The sequence below is a fragment of the Lygodium microphyllum genome, chromosome 14 (genome assembly GCF_053477565.2).
Source record: "Lygodium microphyllum isolate KBCC chromosome 14, Lygodium_microphyllum_v1.1.10, whole genome shotgun sequence".
NCBI classification, from domain to species: Eukaryota; Viridiplantae; Streptophyta; class Polypodiopsida; order Schizaeales; family Lygodiaceae; genus Lygodium; species Lygodium microphyllum.
In genome coordinates, this window is record NC_141148.1 from 26,593,444 (window position 1) to 26,612,039 (window position 18,596).

The window sequence follows — 18,596 nt, forward strand, 5'->3', positions numbered from 1 at the left end:
TCCCAGTCTTCTCAAAGACTATCTTAGACAAGATACCCACAAGCTGTTTATTAGTACTTTCAACTTGCCCATTTGCTTGCAAATTATAAGGAGTCGTTTTATTCTGCTTCATTTACCAAGCTTCTGTCAAGCTTTTGATCACCTTATTCAGAAAATGGGTTCCACGGTCCGACACTAATTCTCTCGGTGGACCAAAGCAGTAGATAATCTGCTCTAATAGGAAACTTGCAGTCTCTTTTGCATTGTCCTGCCTCGTCGCCCGCGCTTCTGACCATTTTGTAAAATAATCAGTGGCCACTATAATATACCTCTTTTAGGTAGTAGACAACGGGGTAATAGGACCCACAAATTCAATACCCCACTTGTCAAACGCAAGGATAGCCATGATAAGCGTAAGTGGGCATTTCCTATTTTCTCTATTTCCATGCCTCTGATATGTATCACATTTCTTAACATACTCAAAATAAGCTTGGAAGATAGACAGCCACCAATATCCAGCTCTTAACTCTTTCTGCGCTGTCAACCGTCCCGCGAAGTGACACTCCTCCAAGATAAAAGGAACCTCGTCAGGCATCACACATCGGCGATAGATATCATCAACACCTTGCCGATATAGCATCCCTGCGATCAAGGAAAACTTCAAAGCTTGTTGTTTGATTTTTCTCTTTTCAGACTTTGACAAACCAGCTCGCGTCTCTCCTGTTGATAGATAATGCGTAATGGCAGCATACCAAGATAGGATAGAAGCTACATCAATTTTAAACATTTCCTCGATATCACTTCCTTCCACTAAGATCTCTTTCGGCTCCCCAAAATCCACAAGGCATTCCACAATATCCTGCAACCTCGGTGGCTTACTCTTAATCTCATAATCGAACTTCTGCAAAGTGATTAACCACTTTGCCAGACGATCGGGCGGCTGCAGCTTGTTCATAAGCAATCTAAGTCCTTCCGCCTTCGTATAGAATACTACCTTTTCATAGAGGATGGAGTGCCTGAATTTCTTAGTCCTAAAGACCATTGCAAGACACAACTTCTCCATGTAGGTATAATTGATCTCTGAAATGCCCAATTTTCGACTAGAGAAAGCTATCGGATGATACCACTTTTCCTCCCAAATTTGGGCTAAACAACAGCTAATACGATGCATAGTGACTGCTGAAAATATATAGAACACCTCGCCCCTTTTAGGTGCTTTTAAAATAGGTGCTTTTACTAGCTCCTGCTTCACATCATCGAATGATATTTTGCAAGGATTGCTCCATGCAAATAGACAGTTATAGGATAATAAATTCGTTAATGGCAACGTTCTTTCTGCCAAGGCATTGATAACCTTCGATAGTACCCTATCGATGACAAAAAGCTATAAACCTCTTTTGGAGTACGTGGCAGACTCATAGCGACTATGACCTTGATCTTTTCAGGGTCAGTTGCTATCCCTATTGAACTGACCACATGGCCCAATAATAGCCCATAAGGTACTCCAAAGACACACTTCCGTGGGTTAAGAGCGATACAAAATTGTCTGCAATGCTCAAAGCATTTTCTCAACATAATCAACATCCTTTCCCTTACAGTGGCTGCCCCTAGGTCATCAATGAATACTTTCAACTCATCTGGGGAGATGTCACCAAAGGTCTTGTCTACTGTTCGTTGCCACGATTCAGGTGCATTGCACAAACCAAAGGCCATCACATGGTACGCAAAAGTACCAAAGACAGTAATAAAAGTTGTTTTCATCTTGTCCTCTTCTGCAATTGCCATCCGGTTGTATCCTGCAAAGCAATCCATAAACGAATATATTTCCCTACCCGCTAATTGATCCAAAATCTGATCAATAAATGGCAACGGGTAGTAATCCTTAACTGTCTGCTTATTCAGCCCTTGAAAATCCACACATAATCGGATCTAGTTATTTTTCTTCTTTCTGATAACAACGGGTGAACACCATTCTGTGTGTTGTACAAGGAAGATCAAACCAGCTTTTCTTAACTTCTGTAACTCTTCAAGCAACCCGTCCCTCAATTCGAAAAGCATACGCCTTACCTTCTGACGCAGAGGACGATTGCCTTCTTTTATAGGAATAGTATGAACATCTAGGTTGGGAGGAATACCTCTCAGCTCGTCATAACTCCAAGCAAAAATGTCGCGGAATTCTTGAATTAGGGACACACAGTCCTCCCTTTCTACTGAACTGAGCATAGAACCTAATTTGATTGACCGCGAATCATTCGGCGTGCCAAGGTCTAACTCAATCACATACGCATCTCTTATCCTATCTTGAGGCTCTATCGACTCATTTAGAGTTATCTGATAGATATCCTATGTAGTGGACCCCTCTTTAGACTCCTCGCTAGATGATGTCTCACTACCAGATGGATCATCTTCTATCTCTAATTCAGTAGAAGATAAAGGAGCTCTCTCACTTTGAGGAGACTCGGGATAAGCATCAACTATTACTCGATTAGCACCTCTACCTAGAACCACTCGACCGACGGGTATATCGACTTGACAATCTGTTCATAAGATCCAAGGCCTACCTAGCAAAACTCGATAGCTAGGACATCCTGCAAATCTGATCACGCTAAAGTCCAAGAAACATTCTACACTCGCCACTGTAACATGGACCTTAGTGACGCAACCTTTTGGTTGTCTTAAACTATCATCGGGCATTCTCAGAAGGGTGGAACTGTCTTTCTGGATGCCTAGACCCAGCCTCTCCATCAACTCTGAACTCATGATATTGACGGAGGATCCAGTATCTACAATGGCATGTTCCACTAATATTCCATCCACATAAACTGGAACCCTAGGGGAGTTCTTTTCAGCATGGTCAAACCAATCTTCCCCTACTCGTGCTATGCCTAGAGGTTCCACAATATACCCGATATGCAGGATATTCTTAAATTCCTTGCATACTCCTGGAGATAATTTGATCAATTGCAAGAGATTCACATCTAGTTTAACTTCACAAAGAGAACTCGCTAAATCAAAGTCGTGATAAGTAGCCAAAGCTCTCCTTTCTCACCAAACCATTCTCTCTTTTGGTCTTGGGACCGGTTTTGGTGCTTCTTTCTTAGCTCTTGCCTTCTTTCTTGGCACTTCTTCACCCTTCTTAGGGTCGCCTTTGCTATCAACCGGCTTTAGCGGTCCCCCTTCTATGCTAGGACTCTGGACTTGCGTCCACTTATCCCCTTGTTTACTCATCTCAATCAACAGAGATAACTTTAATATAATATGCTTAGTGACTCCTTAACTGAACAAAATTAACCATGTTTGTTTGCCTCAACCGGTTTTGTATTATCTTTGTCAACCTCTTTAGCCTTTTGACCTCTTGTCACGGCTCTTAAGTTAGAGGTTTCAGCATCATTAACTCGTACAGCCTCAATAAGGCTGACTCCATTGCCTTGTGGCAACTCTTCTATATTTGTTTTTCCCCTCTGCAATATTTGCATAGGTGCATCATTCTGCTGCAAGTTATTTCCTTGCGCTCTATGATTCACTGGGCCTGGTTGTTTACTCCCTTGTTGGAGAGAACTAATCTTACTCCAACAGGTAGCAGCTAGATGGCCTGACTTCCCACAAATGTCACATTTCACATTTGGACAATTCTTGGGGAAGTGATGTCCACCACACCATTTACAACTGAATCTAGAGGGTCCACCCTCTTCAGGGCATCCACTCCCTATCAAATTTGGTTGCTTCTTAAAGAAATTAATGTCGACGGCTATTTGTCGATATTGCTTGGAAATCATATCCGTATAATGCTTCATCATGTCCTTCACTTCACCAAGGACATTAGATGCAATCGACTCATAACCTCGATTGTCAACCCGTCGTTCCATTGGCCTAACCATATGATTTGACATTGGTTGTTGACCCATGGGAACAACATTAGAACTTGAAACTTGGCTTCCAACATTTGATGGAGCCAACTGACTTGCCATAGGCATAGTCACACTGGGAGGAGCCAGTAATAAAGGTACATTTGAAACCATACTCCCTCTCCCAATAGGGTTAGTCATAGGCATCCCTTGACTTCCATTCGTGAATGCTCGATTGCCACTAGGTACTAAACCCCCATTAACATTCATTCCAGAGGAGTAGGCCATTTGTAATCGTGCTTCTACTCCCTCTGCCCGCGTAATAGCAGTGTCTATATTTGCTAAGGCCACATTGCTCAATTGTACTTGGATATTAAAGTCCAACCCATGCAAAAAGTATTGCAATTGGGCAGCTGGTGGAATGGGAATGTAAGTTTGCAACTTCTAGAATACTTCCTTCAACTTCTTAGCATATGCTTTTACATTCTCGTGAGGATCTTGACGTGTTACATTCAAGACCCGCAACCAATATTGGCCACCTCTTTCAGGGGCATATTCCACTCGGAAAGCTGCATAGAATTGATCAATGGTGGTTATGGTTCCAGACTCTATGCTGTGATACCAAACCGCGTCCCTTCCTTTTAACGTCATATTGAAGAACATCATGAGATGTCCCTCGTCCTGGATGCGATAATTGAACATCAATCTCTGAAATTCACAAATGTGAAATTCTGCATCCTCTTCCGCTAACCCATTAAAAATGGGCAAGGGAACCCCTAAGGCTGGTAAATCCGGCGTCCCTGCAGGAATTACAATAGGCTGTGCCATGGTGACTATCGGATTAGCAACAGCAGCTTGAAATAACGGATTTACACCCCCACTTGAAGTGGGTAAACTTGGTGGAGAAGAGGAAGAACTTATGCTTCCTCCTACCCCGAATGGAATAAGTGGAGCAGTTAGGTGACTGAGACCACTTCTTTGTATATGTACTGGACTACTCCTTTGAGGAGAATAATAGCTTACGATCTCTAACCGCCGTCTAGCCCTCTCAGCATGTTTGGCTTTTTGGAGTTCGGCTTGACGGTCCTTGTTAGAGGATATAAACCAACTTCCTTTTGGTCCCTAGAAACCCTAGATCCGAAAATCACCACTTATAAGTGGCCCCTGGCAGACGCACCACTGATGGGACCTAAAACGAGTAGGCACTGGCTCATGCACTACCCACACCTCTATCATGCGCTCAACAACCCCATGGCCTCGCGGCCAGGAGCGTGGATGACACATACATCATCTTCCTAAACATCTTGCATTTTTATCACGGCTCTAGGCCAACTCTAACCGAATTAACACTCCTCAGAGGGAGTCCCAACACATTGCCAAATAGCACGAAGTACAAACATAGAAGGTCCTCCCACGGCTCACTGCCGCTACCTCACTGCGACTCTCCTACATCTTGGGGATTGGCCCCTCGATGCGTCGCTAAACATATATAACACAACATCGCACATAGTTTCCTCAAGGTACCAATTGATCGTATCGAGGAATGTACCATACCTCACTTTATTTTCCACTAGACCCAACGCCTAGCCTACAACTTGGGATATCCTGTCTCTCACTCAACGTTGGTCAAGATCTAGAATACAATTGCCATGCATCCAGGAGATATTGTCTGATACCTTTTATTATTTTATGCTTTATGCAAATTGTGAATGTCGATGTGCTAAAACAAAGAAAAATCAGCATTGTGCTTAGTGCAAAAGCATTCTTTCAATGATTTTGACTATTGCTCGTATACGGCATTGTATGAACCTAGCACCAAGAAACCATCATGCTACTAGGTTCTTATTTTAAATTGATGATCGATCTAAATGGTATGCATAAAAACCAACAAGATTTTCATCATTTCATTCAGCATTTAAACACCTTTTATACACTCTACCCCCTCAACCGTTTAGGTTGTGCGTTATTGATCGGTTTAGGATTCATTTCCATGTTTTTATTGTATGAAAAGCAATTAGAACTCACTAAAACATAAAGGTAGGGATGAACTGAGGCTAAACCTCATACTTAAAACCCCCCATACATCCATAAACATGGATCTTATTTTTCCTTAATTTTCGGCACTCAAAATCCAATTTTCCCCTATTTTCCCCCATTTTTCCTATTTTTCTTGTATTTTTTGCAATATTAGATGACTGAAAATACAAAATGAGTTGTGGGCTGTGGCCCTTAGGTTCATTTGCAACAAAAACACAAATTTAGTTGGTGTGTCTTATTATATTCTCCATTTATATATCAAAAACACCTAATTTCTCCATATTTCACGTGGTTTACGGACTTTATACGATTAATTTCAGTCATAGCACTTATGATTTTCTGATTTTTTGAGCATAAAATGATCAAACACATAGTAAGCAACATCATAATGCATAATCATCCCATGGGAACAAATATTCATGAAGCAAATTGCATAAAACATCTATTTCCTTTGTAAAAATGAAATTACCGTTCTTTGCGGGTTGCGGGTTTTTATTTGCCATGTCTCGGGACTGATTTCCAACAACCATTAATGCTCATGACAGTCCACAATCAACAATCTTCATTCCTCTTGAACCACGGAGCAATCCGGTCTTCATTGGACAAGCATCCGTCATCCATTCTTCTTCTTCTTTTTCACCACAGGAATCTGCCCTTAGAAGAGAGAGAGGGAGGAGAGAGAAAGATTGAAATCGGAGATCTTCATAGAGACCGCCATTGGAGGAGCCAAGCAGGGCGGAAGAGTCAGCAGGCAGGGGGTAATGAGGGGCAATGATCATTTGCAGGGGTTGTATTGAGGTTGCATCTTCCCCCTCCATCCATCAAGCGCAATTTCCAGCGCATTCCTGGCATGTTCTTCTTCTCTCTCTCTCCACGATTTTCTCTTCTTTCTTACTAAGTGCCATAAAATGTTGGGCTCCCAAAAGGCATCACCCATTTGACAACTCTAATGTCCACCTCTTCTCATCTTGCCCACTTTCTTGGCCATTTCCCCGTCCGAACTCCGAATTGAGCTCTGAAAAATCCTGGGCGTCCAGCTCGGCATCCCGCATTGGCCACTAACTCTTGTCAACCCGCATGACAATCTGAAAAATTATGAAAAATCAACAAGTGTCGCTCGCGCGCTTTTAAAGCACTTTGCCGCTTAAAATCCTCCTAGATCAAGCCGCCGCCTTCGACGTTGAATATTTTTCCCTTGATATTCTTAAATTTTAGCTATTTTTAAGCACTTCTTGGCATCAAAATTCCGCTCTCATTGGCGACCATGGGATAGGGCGACTCAGCCAGTCGAATCCCACAATAGATCTGCACAAAACAACCAAAGGAAGCATCAAGCTGATACAAAATAGATACATACTAAACAGAGCACGACGCTCACTCTACCCCCCGGACAGAACCAAGGCATGACATCCACGAGGAGTAGGCCTAGCATAATCTGAGGAAGGGTCCGAAGCTAGTCACTAACCAACCGCTCCAACACGGCCAAAATAAAAAGAACTATCAAAGAGGTTGCCCTAAGTGGTGGTCTGAACTACCTACCTAACTAAGGACAACACAACTAGGAGCTCCTACTAAGCGAGGACTCCTATAGCCTGATCAAAAAGTATTTTCTTTCAGCACATTTCGTCTTTTAGGGTTTTTATTTTTCCATACTTGGGCATGTAAAAAGGAGGGAGCTCAGCATAATGACCCAAGGAGAATAGGGCATCGGCCCCTCAGGTCCTGTCTCGGTATCCAAGATCCTACCAAGCTCTCGCAAGGCGACACTTAATCCTTTTCTAATGCTCACTTTTATTTTCGCTCCAACCTTCCTTAAATTTTTTTTGAGGAAGAAGCCACCCCTAGGAAGACAAAGCATCGGTTCCTGGGATTTTCCTTTCTTTTCTTTTTCTTTGATAGGGGTTAGAACCCCTTTTTACACACCTTCGTATATATTTATTGTCTTTAAGATATTCAGGGTTTCTTTTCCCTTATCATCATTACTTTTCTTATGTAGGCTTCCCTAACTGCCTCACAACTAACAAGAAATCCTAGAACGGCTGCCCAGCAGGCTAGCAGAACAGGGTCACTAGGACTCCCTTCTAAAACAGGTCTTTTAATGCTTGATAATGTCTTTACAGGAGGCAATGACTACTCAGACCTCCCTCAGACATACTAAACCTAAACCTCGGGACTTCATGCCTTGGACGTTGGTCCCCAATAAGAAAAGAAAATCCCCTTTACAAGTACACAGTCACATATATCATAAAAAACCACAGTACTCATAAAGGATAGATGTCACCTGGACTGGCCACAAGAAGCGTCGATGCCACGACAAAGGCTCCCTCTAGCTCCACGGAATCTGTCAAGCACAGGACTAAAACAAGAAACCATTAACCGTACTTGCACTAAAGAGACAATGGGCCCTCTTGGCCTAATGAAATAAAGCACTGCACTACCAAACTTAATCGGCCCTCTTGGCCTAACGAGATAGAACACTAAAACCTTGCAAAACGGGCCCTCTTGGCCTAACTAAATAAAAGAAAGTAGCACCTACACATCCCTCCCTGGAATAGCACAGATATACAATAATCGGCTCCCTTACAAAAGGAAAAACAGGCTCATAGCCCTAAACTAAATGCATAAGGTTATGACCCATCCCTCCTGCATAGATAGCAAGAGGCGTACGCATAACATGTCGTCGAATTAACCTATGGGTCCAAGATAATAACGGTAGATTGGTCTTGGCTACTCTTTGCATCACCCATATCAACCATGGTCTGCCATATATTGCATGCTCTGATAACATTCCCCACAAGTGACCGGGTCATGTTTCATCATTGATAACAATATCCAAACTAGGACCACAATTAAAGAAAATGTCTTCCTCATAAGCAAGATTTGCCAAAGAATCCGTAAACTGATTCAAGTAACGTGGAATCAACTGAAAAGATACTCTCTCAAACTCCTCAAGTAGGGTTATTGCAGTTCGATGATACATACAAAGAATGGGATTCCGTACTGTGTATGTCCCATCTAGCTGATTCAAGATAAACTGAGAATCCCCTTTTACTAACAACCGACGAATGCCACCTTGCTTGGCAATATGCAGTCCTATAATCACGGCTTTATACTCCACCATATTGTTAGTAAATCCTACCCCGAGGTAAGCAGCTAACTTCATCATAACTCTTCGTCGAGGGTCTCGGATTACTACTCCAACACTTCCTTTTCTATTAGGGTCCCTAGACGCTCCGTCATCAAAATATAATGTATACGTCTACAATGGGTTTACACAGCCTGCCATCACGAACTCCTCTATTCGTAGTTATGATAATCAAAGTTTAGCATGTTGAGAGGATGAACTGACGGCTCTATCCCACCTTCTTCATTGAACTCAATAGGTATACTCGTCAACAGCCGTAAGCAGTGATGGTAGAAGACTTTAATCTCGCACACAAAGGTTCCATCTTATTGCTCAATCACTTTGTATCCTTTGCTCCACCGGATAAGTTTACCCTGATGGTATCTCTGCTCCAGATATGGGTGCTCCAAATATGGGATTAACCGACCCATCAACCAACTTTAAGCTCTTCCGCAGATCTCAGATCATTCCTCGTACGAACCTGCAATGCATTTCTTTTGTATTAGCAGACTTAGAAATAATAAGGTTTAATCTTATTAAGATTAACCTTATTTTTAAACTCTACTCCCTGTAAATCAGCTAATAGGGCCGTAGACCTATTCTTCCCTAACCTACCAATCTTGTAGGGGCCATCCCATTTAGGTTCCAGCTTCCCTGGAAACAGCTCCCTACACGCATCGTAATACAGAACTAATTGCCCTTTTTTGAAGGTATATTTCTTCACTTTGAGGTCATACAACTGCTTCGTCCAACGCTTAGCTACCTCCTGGTGTAATAAGCTCAGCAACTTCAGCTCATCCAGGTGGGCTATAGTCGTGAAACGTTCAAAAAGGGAATCCTGATCTCCCAACGAATGGTTAATCGCAAACCGTATGGTCGGCAATTTGATTTCAAGGGGTAATGCACACTCTTCCCCATAAACCGATTTGAATGGAGTATGGCCGGTAGCTCGCTTGAACGTGGTATTGTACGCCCATACTGCTACATACAGCTTCTTGTCCCAGTCTCGTTTCTTCTCAGAGACTATCTTAGACAAGATACCCACAAGCTGTTTATTAGTACTTTTAACTTACCCATTCGCTTGCGGATTATAAGGAGTCGTTTTATTGTGCTTGATTTGCCAAGCTTCTGTCAAGCTTTTGATCACCTTATTCAAAAAATGGGTTCCATGGTCCGACACTAATTCTCTCGGTGGACCAAAGCAGCAGATAATCTGCTCTAACTGGAAACTTGCAGTCTCTTTTGCATTGTCCTGCCTCGTCACTCGCGCTTCTGACCATTTTGTAAAATAATCAGTGGCAACTATAATATACCTCTTTTGGGTAGTAGACGACGGGGTAATAGGACCGACAAAATCAATACCCCACTTCTCAAACGGAAGGATAGCCATGATAGGCGTAAGTGGACATTTCCTATTTTCTCTACTGTCATGCCTCTGACATGTATCACATTCTTAACATACTCAAAAGAATCTTGGAAGATAGACGGCCACCAATATCCAGCTCTTAACGCTTTCTACGCTGTCAACCATCCCGCAAAGTTCCCTCCACATGCAAAGTCATGACACTCCTCCAAGATAAAAGGAACCTCGTCAGCATCACACATCAGCGATAGATATCATCAACACCTTGCCGATATAGCGTCCCTGCGATCAAGGAAAACTTCAAAGCTTGTTGTTCGATTTTTCTCTTTTCAGACTTTGACAAACGAGCTCGCGTCTCTCCTGTTGATAGATAATGCGTAATGGCAACATACCAAGATGGGATAGAAGCTGTATCAATTTTAAACATTTCCTCGATATCACTTCCTTCCACTAAGATCTCTTTCGGCTCCCCGAAATCCACAAGGCATTCCACAATACCCTGCAACCTCGGTGGCTTACTCTTAATCTCATAATCGAACTCCTGCAAAGTGATTAACCACTTTGCCAAACGATCGAACGGCTGCAGCTTGTTCATAAGCAATCTAAGTCCTTCCGCCTTCGTATAGAATACTACCTTTTCATAGAGGATGTAGTGTCTGAATTTCTTAGTCCCAAAGACCATTGCAAGACACAACTTCTCCATATAGGTATAATTGATCTCTGAAATGCCCAATTTTTTACTAGCAAAAGCTATCGGATGATACCACTTTTCCTCCCAAATTTGGGCTAAACAGCAAAAACTGATACTATGCATAGTGGCTGCTGAAAATATATAGAACACGTCGCCCCTTTTAGGTGCTTTTAAAACACGTGCTTTTACTAGCTCCTGCTTCACATCCTCGAATGATATTTTACAAGCATCACTCCATGCAAATAGACAGTTATAGGATAATAAATTCGTTAATGGCAACGTTCTTTCTGCCAAGGCATTGATAAACCTTGGATAGTACCCTATCGATGACAGAAAGCTATGAACCTCTTTTGGAGTAGGTGGCGGATTCATAACGACTATGACCTTGATCTTTTCAGGGTCAGTTGCTATCCCTACTGAACTGACCACATGGCCCAGTAATAGCCCATAAGGTACTCCAAAGCCACACTTCCGTGGGTTAAGAGCGATACAAAATTGTCTGCAGCGCTCAAAGCATTTTCTCAATATAATCAACATCCTTTCCCTTACAGTGGCTGCCCCCAGGTCATCAATGAATACTTTCAACTCACTTGGGGAAACGTCACCAAAGGTCTTATCTGCTATTCGTTGCCACAATCCAGGTGCATTGCACAAACCAAAGGCCATCACATGGTACGCAAAAGTACCAAAGACAGTAATAAAAGTTGTTTTCAACTTGTCCTCTTCTGCAATTGCCATCTGGTTGTATCCTGCAAAGCAATCCTTAAACGAATATATTTCCCTACCCGCTAATTGATCCAAAATCTGATCAATAAACGGCAACGGGTAGTAATCCTTAACTGTCTGCTTATTTAGCCCTTGAAAATCCACACATAATCGGATCAGGTTATTTTTCTTCTTTCTGATAACAACGGGTGAACACCATTCTGTGTGTTGTACAGGGAAGATCAAACCAGCTTTTCTTAACTTCTATAACTCTTCAAACAGCCCGTCCCTCAATTCGAAAGGCATACGCCTTACCTTTTGATGCACAGGACGATTGCCTTCTTTTATAAGGATAGTATGAAGAGCTAGGCTGGGAGGAATACCTCTCAGCTCATCATAACTCCAAGCGAAAATATCGCGGAATTCTTGAATTAGGGACACATAGTCCTCCCTTTCTACTGATTTGAGTATAGAACCTATTTTGATTGGCCGCGAATCATTCGGCATACCAAGGTCTAACTCAATCACATCCGCATCTCTTATCCTATCTTGAGGCTCTATCGGCTCATTTAGAGTTATCTGATAGATATCCTCTGTAGTGGACTCCTCTTTAGATTCATCGCTGGATGATGTCTCGCTACCAGATGGATCATCTACTATCTCTAATTCAGTAGAAGATAAAGGAGCTCTCTCACTTTGAGGAGACTTAGGATAAGCATCAACTATTACTCAATTAGCACCTCTACCTAGAACCACTCGACCAGTGGGTATATCGACTTGAGAGTCTGTTCGTAAGATCCAAGGCCTACCTAGCAAAACTCGATAGCTAGGACGTCCTGCAAATCTGATCACCCTAAAGTCCAAGAAACATTCTACACTCGCAACTCTAACATGGACCTTAGTGACGGAACCTTCTGGTTGTCTTAAACTATCATCGGCCATTCTCAGAAGGGTGGAGCTGTCTTTCTGGATGCCTAGACCCAGCCTCTTCATCAACTCTGAACTCATGATGTTGACGGAGGATCCAGTGTCTACAATGGCATGTTCCACTAATATTCCATCCACATAAGCTGGAACCCTAGGGCAGTTCTTTTCAGCATGGTCAAACCAATCTTCCCCTACTCGTGCTATGCCCAGAGGTTCCACAATATACCCGATACGCAGGATCTTCTTAAATTCCTTGCGTACTCCTGGAGATAATTTAATCAATTGCAAGAGATCACATCTGGTTTAACTTTGCAAAGAGAACTCGCTAAATCAAAGTCGTGATAAGTAGCCAAAGCTCTCTTTTCTCGCCAAACCATTCTCTCTTTTGGTCTTGGGACCGGTTTTGATGCTTCTTTCTTAGCTCTTGCCTTCCTTCTTGGCACTTCTTCACCCTTCTTAGGGTCACCTTTGCTATCAATCGGCTTTAGCGGTCCCCCTTCTATGCTAGGACTCTAGACTTGCGTCCCCTTATCCCCTTGTTTTAGGGTTTGCCTCAACCGGTTTTGTATTATCTTTGTCAACCTCTTTAGCCTTTTGACCTCTTGTCACGGCTCTTAAGTTAGAGGTTTCAGCATCATTAACTCGTACAGCCTCAATAAGGTTGACTTCGTTGCCTTGTGGCAACTCTTCTATATTTGTTTTTCCCCTCTGTAATATTTGCATGGGTGCATCATTCTGCTGCAAGTTATTTCCTTGCGCTCTATGATTCACTGGGCCTGGTTGTTTACTCCCTTGTTGGAGAGAACTAATCTTACTCCAACAGGTAGCACCTAGATGGCCTGACTTCCCACAAATGTCACATTTCACATTTTGGCAATTCCTGGGGAAGTGCTGTCCACCACACCATTTACAACTGAATCTAGAGGGTCCACCCTCTTCAGGGCATCGACTCCCTATCAAATTTTGTTGCTTCTTTAAGAAATTAATGTCGACGACTATTTGTCAATATTGCTCGGAAATCATATCGGTATAATGCTTCATCATGTCCTTCACTTCGCCAAGGACATTAGATGCACTTGACTCATAACCTCGATCGTCAACCCGCCGTTCCATTGGCCTAACCATCTGATTTGACATTGGCTGTTGACCCACGGGAACAACATTAGAACTCGAAACTTGGCCTCCAACATTTGATGGAGCCAACTGACTTGCCATAGGTATAGTCACACTGGGAGAAGTCGGTAATAAAGGTACATTTGAAACCATACTCCCTGTCCCAATAGGGTTAGTCATAGGCATCCCTTGACTTCCATTCGTCAATGCTAGATTGCCACTAGGTACTAAACCCCCATTAACATTCATTCGAGAGAAGTAGGCCATTTGTAATCGTGCTTCTACTCCCTCTGCCTGCATAATAGCAGTGTCTATATCTGCTAAGGCCACACTGCTCAATTGTACTTGGATATTAAAGTCCAACCCATGCAAAAAGTATTGCAATTGGGCAGCCGGTGGAATGGGAATGTAAGTTTGCAACTTCCGAAATACTTCCTTCAACTTCTTAGCATATGCTTTTACATTCTCGTGAGGATCTTGACGTGTTACATTCAAGACCCGCAACCAATATTGGCCACCTCTTTCACGGGCATATTCCACTCGGAAAGCTGCATAGAATTGATCAATGGTGGTTATGGTTCCAGACTCTATGCTGTGATTGATGCCAGGAGGCATATTCCACGGTGGATTCCGTGAGGTTTTACAGTGGATTTCGTAAACTCAGATGATCGGGGCTCATACGCAAAGAGGATTCTTTGTGCGAGAAGTTGATGGGGACACCTGTCCTTTTCGGGCGTTTCATTAATTTAGTGTGTACATGGGTGATTCCATAGCGGGTGATTCTGCAAAATGCATATTAAATTAATAAACGTTTATGAGTTTAGAGTGCGCACTCGTAATAAATTAAGGTTAGGATTTATTTCTAACCAGTTGATTTATTTATGTAGCTGAAGACTGCTAGGTATTCACTTTTGTCGGTTTAATTGTGTTATTTTACTAACGATTGTGAATGCTTCAGTTGATGTGTAGAGATAGCAGCAGTGGCGGAGGAAAGCATTGGAGTCTAGCGGGTTTTCGACTATATTTTGATAGGCGCCACGCCTATATTTTGTTATGTCTATAGAGACATCGATTATTTATTATTATTTTGTATGCGCTTATGCGCCTGGATATGTTATTTCTATTTGGACATTGAGATTGGGCATGCCAGACTCTATGGGCACCGTCCATTAGCTTTATTTTCCTATTTTTGGTAGAAAGCAAACTCAAAAGCTAAAAGCTTGTCATATTTTTGTAATTGGGCTATTTTTGAGCATGAAGATTGGAAATATACATTAAATACATGCTTTGTGAAGCGCTCACACAAGGCATGGGGGAGATTGAACCCAATTTGTCTCTTGCCTCTTGTCGTGCTTGCTTTTACATGGGTTTTTGTGCTAAAAAGTAGAGTACTTTGTTCTTGGGGACCTTCCGGGATTCATCACGTGAGCTATCTGCGTCCGATCTGCGCACCAGTGGTATCAGAGCGGAGCAGAGATCAAGAGCTTCCAATCGCTACCAATCTCGAGCGAAGGCGGAGCTCCAGGAACAAACGGCCTCTACAGTCACTCTCATCGCGAACCGTCGATACAGGCAGACTTCTGGCGATCAAGAACCCCTATTTCCACTGTCAGATCGCGAATGACCAGGCTCTGTCGGCGGAGGACCACGCAATCATCTTCTTCACTAAAATCGTGGATAACAGACAAAAAGAGTAATTCTTTTTCTTCATTAAGCTTCAAAGCTTAAAGTTATCAGTTAATAAGCTTAGTTATAAGCTTAAGAAAGCTTCAACAAACAATTCGTCAATCGGTGGCGTGAGGCTGTCCAGGGCGGCGCAAATCCGTGAAGGACATATTCTTGTCCTCAAAATCCACGATGGATTAAGAAGCTTAAAGCTTCTTAATCCATTAAGTCAAACAAAGCTTCTAAGCTTTTTGCAAGTCACACAGGGCAGAGAAGTCGATAAACTCCGGGTCTCGCACTCCAGAAGTCAAGTTCAGTAAGTCACTTGGAATCAAGTTCTGCAAGTCGGCCTAAGTCCAGCAAGTCAACAACTCTGCAAGTCTGTTAAGTCTGCAACTCTGCAAGTCAGACTAAATCAGAACTGACTAGTGCTAAAAACTCATAGAAGACTTGTTCGTATGCAAAAACTCTGAACTGGAAAGTTGTTCGCAGCAAGCTGTTCTACCTATCTACAAGTTCGTTGAAGTACTTTCAGCAAACGGAGACAGAAATATTGAAGAATTTCTGAAAATTGAAGAAGAAATACCCAAGAATACATAGCCTTGTAACCCCAAATTTGAGCTACGCTCATCCCGCTAACTAATTTTGAGTGAGAAAGGTTTGTTGAGTTTTACAGGATGACTACCCCACATATGGATGATCCTATGGCTGAAGACGATCTACCCGAGCCTACCATGGAACAAAAGCTGGATCTTATCATGCTGCAATTGGAAGAAGAGCGAAGAGCTAGGCAAGCCTTGCAAGCGCAATTGACAAAGTTACAAGGAGCGTCCACTGATAAAGAAGAACCTCAAGCTGAAGATTTGATTTGTCGTACCATCGACGCCACTCTTGAAGCACAAACCATTCGTAAGGAATCCAAGATAAGTAAACGAAGTTTCAAGTTTCGCACTTTCAATGGCATAAGAGAAGGAAAGACTGTTTTATCATTCATTAGCCAGTTTGATGACTATTTCCATGAGGAAACTTATCCCGAGAAAGATAAAATCAAGTGTGTTACTAATCATCTGATAGACAGAGCATCACTTTGGTGGACTGTAGTCCGCAAGAGCATAGAATGTCCTGCTACATGGGAAGATTTCAAGAAGAAGTTCATGCAAAATTTCCTACCACCGCAATTTCATGAGAAGGCTATCAAGCAATGGGATTTACTTCAACAGCGCAATCGTGAGCCTATTCCACAGTATACAGAGCATTTTTGGAATGCACTCCTACAGCTACGCATGCTTGAAGACGTACCAGAGACGACACATAAGCGGAAGTACATGTCTGGACTTCTTGGACATTACTACGCTGAGGTGAATATGTTCAAGCCTGCTGCCCTTGAAGACGCCATCTCCTTAGCTCACGACACTGAAGATAAGTTACGTGGAAGAGATCGACGACCACAGCCATTCCAAGCAAACGGTAATTATGGATCTAAACAATTCAATTCCAATTTCAGAAGATTTAATCCAGGTCGTTTCTCATCACCATCTTTCCGCAAGAATTGGCCTAAACCACCTGCATTACCATCCACTGTCAATCCAAATCCTAAGCCTATTCCACAAGCAAATCCAAATATACCCAGACTCCCAACCATTGCAAATAATGTGACCAAAGCCAAGCCCATCGTATGCTACAAGTGTCACCAGCCAGGGCATCTCGCAGCAAATTGTCATTCAAAGAAGCCACCAGCACATATCAACTACCTTGGAGCTATGGACGAAGACGAGCATGAGGATATGCCAGATTTCACTGAAGAAGAAGATGATCCTACTACTACTTCCGACACTTTACCAGGTATGCCTACTTCACATTCATTGTTGACTATGAAATGTATGGTGCATGGAAAATAAAGAACTATATTGCATGATGACGCTAGTACCCATGACTTTATTTCAGCAAAATTGGTAAAGGAATTGAAACTACATACTGTACCTACGCACTATCGCATAAAAGCTGCATTTTTAGGCACTAGGTACAATGGCACACAAGAAGTTCAAGATTTAGAAATTCAAATTGGTCCATATATTGAAAGAAGAAATTTCTTAGTTGTCCCATTAGAGTCTAGCGACATTATTCTAGGAATGCCATGGAGACACTAACATAATCCCAATATAGATTATTCCACACACACAATGAATATTAATTTTCAAGGAAAATCTATTACATTGTTTGGTATGCATGCCTCTCATATTTTTCCACTGCTTTCGCATACTCAAGCAAAACATGCACTGCGCAAGAATACTAAATCATATCTCATTTGGGTGAATGAATTGCACGCAAAGGAAAATCATATGCACCCTAAGCATAAGGAATTTCTCGCATATTTTAAGGACTGTTTTGCAGAAGATCTACCACCAGGTTTACCTCCATCACGTCCAGAAGACCATAAGATTGACCTAATACCTGGTACACAACCACCTTGCAAAGCCCCATATAGGCAAAATCAAATAGAGCAAAAAGAAATCCAGAGTCAAGTAGAAGAATTACTAAATAGAGGCTTAATTCGACCTAGCAGTTCTCCATTCGGCGCACTTGTGCTCTTAGTCAAGAAAAAGAATAATACTTATCGCATGTGTATTGACTACCGAGCATTAAACAAGATCACTGTAAAGAATAGGTATCCTATACCTAGAGTCGATGACCTTATGGACAAACTGCAAGGATCTTCTATATTTAGTAAAATTGACCTTAAATCTGGATATCATCAGGTGAGGCTAGATAGATCCGACATATTTAAGACTGCATTCAGGACACAGTTTGGCCATTACGAATTCTTAGTCATGCCATTTGGATTAACTAATGCACCTGCTACTTTCAGTAGAATGATGAACCGTATTTTTCTAAAATATCAATATTGTGTGATTGTTTTCTTTGATGATATTTTAGTGTTCAGTCAAAGTGAAAAAGAGCATTATGAGCATTTATCATTAGTTTTTCAATTACTGAAAGAAAATCAATTGTTTGCAAATCCTGGCAAAAGTGAATTCTTTAAGACAGAAATAGAATATCTAGGTCATATTGTATCAAAAGAAGGAATAAAAGTTGATCCTAAGAAAATTGATGCAATATTGCATTGGCCTGTTCCTAAAAATGTACATG